The sequence below is a fragment of the Typopeltis vanoorti genome, chromosome 6, assembly GCF_054136105.1.
Source record: "Typopeltis vanoorti isolate ZY-2024b chromosome 6, IOZ_Tvanoo_1.0, whole genome shotgun sequence".
NCBI classification, from domain to species: domain Eukaryota; kingdom Metazoa; phylum Arthropoda; class Arachnida; order Uropygi; family Thelyphonidae; genus Typopeltis; species Typopeltis vanoorti.
In genome coordinates, this window is record NC_143554.1 from 32,350,246 (window position 1) to 32,362,535 (window position 12,290).

General features: G+C 34.2%; 1 protein-coding gene across 4 annotated transcripts in view; it reads right to left on the minus strand.

The window, feature by feature from the left end:
- The window catches only part of unc-104 (kinesin family member unc-104), a 942,286-nt gene that overhangs the window by 681,325 nt on the left and 248,671 nt on the right, over positions 1-12,290 (minus strand). The window lies entirely within an intron of this gene.

The window sequence follows — 12,290 nt, forward strand, 5'->3', positions numbered from 1 at the left end:
AAAGGGGATTCCAAGTCTGATAACTTTTGCCGTGGGTTATCAAGACCTAACGAATGTGCAATTTTTACCCTTCTTACAAAATGCATCATGGTAGATGTAATAAAGAAAGTCAAGGTGAGGTGTATAGGATGCCAGTTGTGATTCAGTGATGAATAACATATCAGGTTTGGATGTCTGTAGGTGGTGGATATTAGTGTTATTAAAATTAGGAACTCGGATGTTGGAAGAGTCAATCTGGAAGTTTCTTTAAGAGTACCATCTGGATGTCAAGGTATCAGATGGTTTGGGATGGGAAGACAGTTACTGAATAGTCTTTTATGCTATCTGAAATAAATCTTGATCAGAACTTCATACATCTGGATCTAAGATCAACTTCAGGATCCATGAATCTGATAACTGCCTTCCAATTCTAGACATTTTCTTAACTTAACCAGATGACAGTCTTTGGTTCTCATTCACTACAAAAGAAGATGCATCAATGCAAAGCATCATCATACTAATCAAAAGGATCACACCATCAAAACTGTACTCGATTCCGCTCATGCCTTTTGTTCCACATAGATTTTTCCAACAGGATCTGTATCTCATTGTAATGGTGATGGAAAGTTTGAGAGAAAAAATAATAAAAGTTTAAAGTCTCACTGTTCTACGCCTCCTCAAGTAGACAAGTTTCCCTTCCTTGGTAGTTTTTTTTTTTTTTTTTTTTTTTTTTTTTTTTTTTTTTTTTTTTTAACTACAAGGATTTTATGTCAACTATGAATAATCAAATAGGTTAAATTTGTAGAACTTTTTTTTTATTTTAACTGAATGTAAAACTGACACATTTAGCTGTCTTTTTGTCTGGCAGAATCTTCAGGAAAGATATATAACACAAAACGATCTCAAAGTTTCAAAACAGTTTCAATGTTTCTTTCTATAAACCGAAACATATTGATGACAGTTTAATCACGTGTATCATTAGGCACATCATGCATAGCCTGTATACTGTTGTGCAAAACTGGCGATTGCTGGGATAACAAATGTCCTGGATGTTACATATACTAATTAATGAATTCCAAACAAATGTCATTAAGTATAATACCTCTGTTTCTATTTAATGTGCTGTATGAGAATTACCTTGGAAGACTCCTTGAACATTATAATAAGAGTATTCTCTTCTAAGTGAGGCCTTGAGGATGCTTACCAATCTACAGTAAGATGTTCTGTGGGTATATGTGAGTGCCACAAATCATCCTCTTCTTCCTTTTCAACATAACCTATGTGAACGCTTTTGCTAATTTCAAAACTTCTCCCAGTTTAAGAATTTGCAGTGGAAGATATTATATTCTTTCCAAGAGTCTGAGGGTTTCTTCAACCTCAGCAGCAGCAAAAGCCTGAACAAAAATATTTCTGAAACAATAGCCTTGAAGGCAGAAGCAACAACCTGGTCCATGGGACAGGAGTGTGGTGTTAGTGAATGTGCTAATGGGATAACTGTTATTTAGTATGAGTAGTTATAAGTCATGCATGTTGTAATTGGAGGACTGACTGTAATTTGAAACCAATAACATAACTACCCATAAATACACAAATATTTTAAATCCATACTTCAAAATGCTCTTTATATTGTATAAATTTTGCTAAAATATAGAACATAACATGACATGACATAAAGCAATCCTTTGTTTAGCAACCAATGCATCCTACAACAGAGCGAGTTATATATCACTGGGGGGGGGGACCTTACCCCTACCAAGAGCGTCCCTCGGGTGGCGGATGAGGGAAGCCCAAGCGAGCAGCTCCAAATAATGAATAAGGAGCCGTGGACCAAAGGCGCACTTCAGAACCATGGTCAGGAGAAGTGCTGTAGACCACTGTAAAGATGCCAGCAAGTAGAAGAAGAAAAAGGCCCCCAGTCCTGTGCGGCTCTTTGCAATTCCACCAAGGTGGTGGTGGTGAGAAATCTGCAAGAGCAGGGGGGGGTGCTAAGAATCTCACAGAGGAAGGTAGACCACCATCTGGAAATTCGACCCTATTTATTGGTTCCTTTGACACTAGAACTCTGTCTTCTGACTCCCATATTGATTTCCTGCTTCAAGAACTGCAAAATGTAAAGTTTGATGTACTCGCTCTCTGTGAAACCCAAAGAAGCTCTGAATTAATAGCAAAATGGAACAATGGCAACCAAATTTTCCTGGGAGCCTCAGATAACACTACAAGGACTGGAGGAGTTGGCTTCATCATAAATGAAAAGCTAACTAAAAATATTATTTCTTGTACAATCCATTCTGAATGACTAGGAACACTAATATTAAAAATTGGAGGATCCATAACAATAAAAATAATAGTAGCCTACGCACCCACCTCAACAGCTGACAAAGAAGAAATAGAAAATTTCTATGAACACCTACGAGAAACATTACTGGAAAAAAAAAAATTCCACAATAGTGTGTGGAGATTTCAACGCAAAGATTGGTACAGGATTTATTGAAGAAAAATACATTGGACCGTGGGGGAAAGGAGAAAGAAATGAACGAGGTGAACTCTTGGCAGAATTTCTAGAAGAAGAAAGGCTGTACATTATGAATAGTTTCTTTAAAAAGAGAACTGGAAAAAGATGGACTTGGCAATCTCCAAATGGAGAGACAAGAAATGAAATTGATTTCATCCTAACAGATTGCAAAAGAATAATAAAAAATGTCGAAGTCACTGGGAAAACTTACTGCGACATTCATTCAGACCACTGGCCAATAAGAGTCACTCTCAAAATACATAAAAAAAAATGAAGAACACATACGAGCACAGTCCAACCATAAAAAACGCTCAAAACAGATAAACCAGAAGAATTTAGTAAGGTGGAAGAAACCAACTGGAAATTAAAAAATGACATCGACGAAGATTTAACAAACTTTAACAATAAATAATGAACTGCAAAGAAAGAACCTCATATGAACTTCCTCCTAAGACCAGGAAACACCTATCAGCAAGAACAATAGAACTACTGAAGAAAAGAAGAATACTGAAAGATACAGGAAAAGATCGTCTAGAATATAAAATTATTTGTAAACAACTGAGGCAGAATATCAAAGACGACTATAACGTATATAGAACAACAAAATTGGCAGAAGGAGCTAGGCTCCGCAGTAGCCTAAAAAAAATAGAAAAAGAAATAAACCTAAAGCAACCACTACCGTCAGCCTTCATAGACAATCAAGGAAACAGACACATAAACAGAGGTGAAATGGAAAAAATAGTAAAATCGTATTATGAGAACCTTTACTCATCTAAACAAGTAATCACAGCTCCAGTACTAGAGGAAAATTTGGAAAAACCACCTGTCCTACCTGAAGAAATAAAAATGGCTATCCACCATATGAAAAATAACCGATCAGCAGGAATTGACGGTATAAAATCTGATGAATTAAAAATGGGTGGACAAATACTCTTTAAAGCTCTAGCAGAAAGGTTTACCCAATATATACAATTAAGGAAAGTAACTACTGAATGGAAAACATCAAAGACCATAATTCTGCATAAAAAAGGTAATAAAGAAGACATCAGTAACTACAGACCTATCTGTCTATTAGCACACACACGCACACACATAAAATATTCGCCAGAATCATCCTAAACCAAATACAAACCTCCATCAATGAAAATAGCTGCAAAGAACAGGCTGGTTTCAAAAAAGGCTTTTCAACAATAGATCACATTCAAACTATTACTCAGCTAACAGAAAGATGCAGAGAATACTCCCACTTTGTCTTCTTTTTATAGATTTAAAAAAGGCATTTGACACTGTTGAGCATAATGCAGTATTCCAAGCTTTAATAGAACAAGGCATAGAAAAAGCATACATCCAACTCAAAAGATATCTACAAAGAAAGCACAACAAATATCACCCTTTTCAATCACCCGATTAAAATTAACTTAAGTAGAGGAGTACGTCAGGGCGATGTCTTATCACCTAATCTCTTCACATCTACTCTGGACAGCATCATTCGAAAAACTGACATGAAAGATGGAATAAATATTGATGGTGAAATATTAAATATCCTATTATTCGCCAATGATGTGGTATTAATATCTCACTCACCCAAACTCCTAGAATCAATGCTGAATAACATAAGCCAAAACTGCCAAAAAATTGGATTGGAAATACACCCTGACAAAACAAGATGGATGAAAAACAAACACTGTAAAGATCATACAATCACTCTAGAATGTCACACCATCGAAAAAGTTGAAGAATACATCTACCTCGGCCAGTCCATAAAAATGAATAATGATATATCAAATGAAATAGCAAGGAGAAAAAGAGCTGCTTGGATAGTCTTCAACAAAATAAAATCAACAATTACCAACCAAAACATAGATATAGACATAAGAGCCCATCTTTTCAATAGTCACATCTTACCAGCATTAACTTATGGCAGTGAAACATGGAACACAACTTTAAAAGAAGAACAAAGCTTAATAACAACACAACATGCAATAGAAAGAAGAATATGCAATATAAACAAAATAGACCACGTAAGACACACAGAAATCAGGAAGAAGTCTGGACTCACAGATATAATAAAAACAATCTACAACAGCAAAAGAAGATGGGCAGGACATCTCGCCAGAATGAGAGACAACAGATAGACAGTCAGAGTTACAAACTGGTATCTGAGAGATACTAAAAGGAAACCTGAAAGACCAGCCTTAAGGTGGGAAGACCCAATGATTAAGAAAGTTGGAAGAAAATGGAGAAGAAAAGTCCAAGACAGGAATAGCTGGACTCTTTACAACCTGCAGTCATGGAGAAATCCTGACTGAAACCACAGGTCCATCAAGGTAATCAAGGTAATAATATAAGTGGGAATCATCATCAAAAAAAAAAAGAAAAAAAAGTTATAGATGCATTTTGAATACTATTAATAAAATATAACAAAACATTTTTTCCACTAAGATTACATATAAAATAAGTTTTCTGAGGAATAAGTAACATAACAGTAAGACAATATGATATCTTTATGTTATTTGCATAGACTATTATTATTATTTACAGGCCTTCAAGTAATCACTAGAATGATCATGTGAGTTTCTCTCTATTCTAAACACAATAAATACTTATCATAGCTCACTTTGAATTCATTTTGTATGTTAGCATAACACGACCTACACTGGTTCTCACTAAAAAAAAATTCTTCTGCAATCTCAGTGCAATTTTTTTTCTTTAATTTGAAAATGATTTCTATGTACAAACTTTTGGACTTCTGATGAGCTTAAACATCAGCAGCCAACTTGTAGGGTTATTTTTGCTCATCTGGAGTCAAACATTTTATTGCCTGTTCCCCCACCCCCTTCCTAGTATTTATTTTACAGGTAATATGTGATAGGTGTTGTCCTGTGTATTGGAGGGGGGGGGGGGAGCAAAGACCAGCGTATCAGCATTACTAACTTCATGTACAATTTTATTAATAGGTTATGTTTCACTACAGAGCATGAGCAAGATTGCTATTAACTCTCTTAACAATAACTGCATTAGTAAACCACATTATCACAAAAATATCAAAAGCCACCGCACAAAAGTAATTACTTACATGATGACCTATATCACTCCTATTCCGTAAAAAAATTCTTGCATTAACACAATTTATAAATGCATATAAACTTTCAAAGATTTACATAGAGAAATCTTTGTAATTGTCACATCTGAAACAAGTGTTCCAAGAAAAAAGATTTTGTTTTGTTTTCAAGAAAACAAAGCAAAACTGATATCCAAAGCTGTAGTAATCAAAACCAATAGTAATGCCATGAATACTCACTATTCTTATATAAATTTTTGACAGCTCAACCATATTATAATCAACCCCAAACCTCACAACCAATCAGGAGGTTCCATGCTTGCCAATGCTGTAAATTCTATATAGGGAACACATTATCCTTTTGCCTTTCACACTTCTAAGGATGATATGTTCATATAAATAGAAAGAACAGAAAAACTCACTATAAAAGATTTTGAAATTTGAAGATCTCTCTCATACCATTTAATTTCCTAAGTTTTATTTTTGATAATATGCCTTTATCTGAACAATTTATTTTAAATCTACATCTTGCACCACAATATACATAAATTGTAACCAAATGAAGTATTCCACTAATTAACATTGGAATTTGCATGTATTATCTACCTTGCTGACAAAATTTTCTTTGTTTACATAATCTAAACTCACAATACATCATGATTTTCTCTTTTCAAAATTCACCTGGAAACAAGATTTGGGCACTTTGTAGAAAGTTTATCACTGGATAATAAATGAAATTAAAAATGCCAAGAAATTATACTCTTGTTTAATTCTTTATCCAAGTGTAAGAAAACAGGGTTTACAAGTGAAGTATCTTCATGACTAGGCTACTTGCAGAGGCTAATGAATTTACATTAATTATCTAAGTATCTCATAATGCAAAGCACAGATCCTTTTGGGTATGTATAATGCTATGCATTATGGGAAGGGCCACTACACACATCAGTTTTGACTTTTATTTAGTTCTCATCATGGGAACCAGACCCAGAAGAGTTACCAAGGTTGAAGTAATGCAGAAGTCACATATTTCCCATACACAAATAGTGAAAAGGTGTAAACACCTTATTATTAAAATACTCTGAATTATAAGGGTCAAAGCTGTATAACTGAGAGGAGACCTCCACATAGCCTTTAAAGGAATGCGGAGAACCGACCAGGGCTTCTGACCTTATGTCCAATCCTCACCTTCTCGTGGTGCACCCTGTTGGGTATCTACTTTGATACTGAACGAACGAGGATGGGCTGGCAATTTGGGATTTAGCCGACCAAATTGTATTCTTATTGGTTAAACCAAAATATAAAAATGATGGTACAACATGACAAAATTTCATGCCGGCTGGGGCGTCGCCCGGTTAAACAAGGCCCCCGTTGTTTTCGCCAGGGAACCAGGGCGAACAGCGAAAAGTCAGCTACTGGAACAAATCTGAAAACAAACCCCAACTCAACATCACCAGAGTTAAAGATCGGTACTATCAACGTAAGAAGCCTGAATGGCAAAGAAATGGAGCTAGCTGAGGAATTAGATAAGTACCAGATCGACATAATAGGGGTGACTGAAACAAAAAAGACCAAAACTGGTGAGATCTTTCTGAGCAATAAATACAAAATGTTATATTCAGGCAATGACAATCAAGGAAAAGAAGGAGTAGCCATAGTATTCAACACAAAATACGAGGCTAATCTTCTTGAATGGCAGTCAGTCTCAAGTAGAGTAATGTGGGCAAATATGAGAATGGGGAACTGGACAATGAGACTTATTTGTGCCTATGTCCCACAGAAGGTTCTACTAAGGTAGAAGTGGAGGGATTTTTTGAGGCTTTAGAAAAAGCAACTGACACAATGAAAAAGGAAAAGTTGGTCCTTGTTGGGGATCTAAATAGCAGAGTAGGAAATGATTGTGAGACATACAAAAATATTTTGGGAAAATTTGGAGAAAAGAGCAAAGCTAATAATAATGGCAAATATCTGTTGGATTTCTGCTCAGGACATGGACTGGTTATTACTAACACCATGTTCCAACATAAAAATGTGCACAAATTCACATGGAGAGAAGAGGCTAGGAATAAGAAAAGTCTCATTGACTATGTTATTGTTGATAGTGATGTTTTCTCCCTGGTGCAGGACACCAGAGTGTACAGAGGATTTGAAATTGGAAGTGATCACTATTTAGTCTTGAGCAGGATAAAATTGAATTTCATATTGAAAAGAATAACATGTAAGAAAGTTTTAAAGCGAATAAAAGTTGAGCAGCTCTCAGATGTGAACTGTAGACTAAAATACAGAAAAATTATTGAAAAGAAAATGAAAGAGTTTGAGAACAGGAATCAAACCTTGGAGATTCAGTGGCAAACTCTGAAGGAAACATTGATTGATTCTGCCAGAGAGGCATGTGGTGAGGTTGTCTGCAAGGATAAAAAAATCAGAACTCCCTGGTGGACACAGGAAGTTAAAGAGGCAGTGAAGGAAAAGAAGAAAGCATATCAAAAGTTCCTGGCAAATAAGTCAGCTTTTACTCTTACAGAATACAGAGACAAATGTAAGAAAGCTAAACAGTGTGTAAAACTAGCTAAACAAAAGTCATGGGAGGACTTTGGCAAGAATATAGAAAATAAATATCAAGAAGGTAGCAAAATATTCTGGAGGTTGTTGAAGAAGCTTAGGAATGGAGGAAAGAGTGCTGTAAAAGGAATTAGAGATGATAAAGGTGAAATGAAAACAGGAGAAAAAGATATCCTTGAAGTATGGAGTAATTACTTTGAAAAACTGCTAAATGAAACAAGCAGTGATGACAGCACAGTGATAAAAAACACTGACCAGGCATGCAGTCAGGAATACATATCCATACTTGAAGTAGAAAAAGCCATCAAAGGCTTGAAATGTGGAAAGGCAGCAGGAGTAGATGATATTCGACCAGAAATGCTGAAGTATGGTGGTATAAGAGTCTTACAGTGGCTGCACTGCATAATTCAGAAAGTCTGGACAGAGGGACGAATTCCCGATGATTGGAGTAGAGCTCTCATAGTACCCATATATAAAAAGGGAAATAAAACTGAATGTGAGAATTACAGAGGTATTTCCCTACTGAGTGTTCCTGGCAAGATCTATGCAAGTATACTTGAGAAACGGTTGAGAAGAATTGTGGAAGAAAAGCTTGGTGGAGAACAAGCTGGATTCAGGCCAAATAGAGGCTGTCAGGATCAGATCTTCACTTTACGGCAAATAGTCGAGAAAGCATGGGAATATAACAAAGATCTGTATTTAAGTTTTGTTGATTTGGAAAAGGCATATGACAAGGTGCCAAGAGAGAAGCTATTCAATACTCTGCAGTTATATGGTGTCAATGGGACATTATATCAAGCAATACTTAGTCTTTATTTGAGTTGTGAGTCAGCAGTTAGAATTGAAGGAAGTACAGGAAGATGGTTTAATGTTAAATCTGGTGTGAGACAAGGATGTACATTATCCCCTCTGTTATTCATTATCTATATGGATCACATTATGAAGGAATGTGGTATTAAACCTGATATCAAAATTGGAGATGTTAATGTCAGCTCTTTGCTTTATGCAGATGATGTTATACTTCTCAATAAATCCGCTACAAGTCTGCAAGATTCTCTGACTAAATTGAATAGCTGCTGTAATAGATATGGTATGAAGGTCAGCAATAAAAAGACAAAGACAATGAAAATAGGCAGAATCATTGAAAATGTCAACTGTGTTGTGAATGGAGAACCTGTGGAACAAGTAAAACATTTCAGCTACTTAGGCACAATTTTTACTGAAGATGGTAAACTAAATATAGAAATAGACAACAGAATCAGCAAAGCTGGTATGGCGGGAAGTCAATTGAATAAATTCATATGGAATAAGAAAGAAATTAGTCGGAACACTAAATTAGCTGTATACAAGACAGTGTTCAAACCAATTTTAACTTATGGATCTGAGAGCTGGGTCAGAAGTAAAACACTTGACCAAAGACTAGAGACCGCAGATATGAGAGTCCTGAGAAGGATTAGAGGCGTGAACAGATGGCATCAATGGCAATATCATATTAAAAATGAGGATATTAGGAAAGAACTTGACATTGTCAGCATCCAGGAATGCGTTAGCAGAGCTAATCTCAGATGGTATGGTCACTTAAATAGAATGGGAGAGGAAAGATTAGCAAAACAAGTGTTCTCTGGCAGGTTGGCAGGAAAACGACCCAGAGGAAGACCAAGATATAGGTGGATTGATACGGTACAAAGTGCCTTAGACGATAGAAATATAAGATCTGATAATGTTGGGGTCTTGACAAGTAACAGACTGATTTGGAGGAAAATTGTAGATAGGAAGTTAGTAATGATGTAATTTTTCATGTAGTACTGTCATATCCTGTACACCCCTTGAGGGTACATGGCAGGAATTTGATGATGATGATGATGATGAATTATAGCTAGTTGCAGACCTTGGTATCTTCTTCAATGAAGAATATAATTTATTGGCATTTTTAATTTAATTCAGGCACTTTAATATTTCAGTGATGTGCAAAAAAAACTACTTTGTGTGGCACAAGTTACTATCAGTGGTACTAGGAAACTAATATCATAAAACAATACTAAGATCCAGAATTGCAATGCATTGTGTAAATTTCATCAGCTCTCAGGTGAGAGACATCATTGAATATGTACAGGCAAATGAAGACACTATTGTCATGCAAATGAGAGATTTACAATAATAATAATAATAATAATAAAAGATTCTCAAGATAAGGTTTCACAAAAGCGACATTTCCCACTTACCTACTTCATACCTGATTAAACTGAAAAAAACTCATCACCTATCAAAAAAAAAAAAAAAAAAAAGCATCAATAAACAGGAATCTCTCGGGAGAATTTTCAAAGACCTACTTCATACCTGATTAAACTGAAAGAACTCATCACCTATCCAAAAAAAAAAGCATCAATAAAGAGAGAATCTCTCGGGAGAATTTTCGGGAGACATTTCAAAGAATGAAAGACAATAGAAGCTAGAATAAAAATAGATAGAGGCTATTTAACAATAATTGGTTTATATGCCCCAGAAGAAGGAAGAAAACAGGATAATATTGATTTTTATAATCAGCTACAAAACATATATAATAAAATAAATAAAAATGACTACATAATTTTAGCAGGAGACTTAAATGCAAGAATTGGAAATACGAAAATTAATAATAATATAGGAATACATGGGGAACAGACTAAACAGAAATGGTAAAAAATTGATTGACTTTGTAGTTTATAATAACCTAAAAATAATGAATTCCTTCTATAAACATAAAGACATACATAAATATACTTGGGCAGCAAGAGGATGGAAATCAATATTAGATTTCTTCATATTAAATGAAAAGACATCAAAATTTTCACTAGATGTTAGAGTTCACAGAGGATATGAAATAAGCAGTGACCACTTCCTTGTTAAAATAAAATTAAGATTACCACCTAAATGGCTACAAGTAACAAGAACAGAAAGAAAAATTGAAACATTTGTTTATAAAACTAGACTATTGAATGACACAAATGTACAATGGCTATATGAACAAAGAATTAACCAGTATCTAGATAAAATAAAACAAAATAAAGAAATAGAAATAGAATGGCTTAATATAAAAACGATACTAAATGCAGCAGTAAATGTAAGCTTAGGAAAGACCAAAAAATTCAATAAAAGAAAAAAACTGAAGATCTGGGATGATACAATCAAAGAAATAATCAAAAAGAAAAAAGAAGCCTATCACAAATGGTTAAGCAGTAAAAGATTAGAAGATGAAATAGAATATAAAAGAATAAGAGCCATAGCTAAAAGAGAAGTCAGAAAAAGACAGAGAATCATGGAATACATTTGTTTCTAATTTAGAACATGATTTATATAAAATAAGACCCAATGTATATAAGATTTTGAAACACTTAAATGCAGGTATACCAAAGAAAACATAATATTAAACACTGAAAATTGAAATTAGAAGAATTTCTAAATTACTACACAGAACTGTGGACAGACAAATATTTTAAAAAAGACAATTGGCAAACAATTAACAAAAATGAAAAGGAAATAACTGAAGAAGAATTAGAAATCAGCCTGAAAGAAACAAGAAATGGAAAATCACCTGGAGAAGATAAGCTAGGTTCAGAACTATATAAATACGCAGGAACAATTGACTTTGAAAAAGCATTTGACAAAGTTAAAAGAAACATATTATTTAACATATTAAAAGAAAGACAAATACCAAATAATATCATAAAAACTATCACAAGTATATATGAAAATAATCAAATACAAATAAGATTAAATCACGAGCTATCATATACTAGAGAGATAAACCAATGTCCCCTCTCAGCAACTCTGTTTAATATCTACTTAAATGAAATAATAATAAAATGGAGTAAAAATTTACATCAAGGAATTAAACTTTCTCCTACAGTTAACTTAAACACCCTCCTCTTTGCCGACGACCAAATAATAATTACAAATTCTGAAGATAACTTACAGAAAGCTATTTTAAATCTAAATGAGATATCCAAAGATTATTGTATGATAATATCAACGGAAAAATCAAAAACTATGGCCTTTAAAGGACAAGATCCAGCAAAAACTAAAATAGTAATTGATAACAGGATCTTAGAACAGGTGAATTCATTTAACTACCTAGGATGTATGATCACATATGAAAAAGAAAAAGATATAAACGTAAAAATTGCAAAATATTTAAAAATA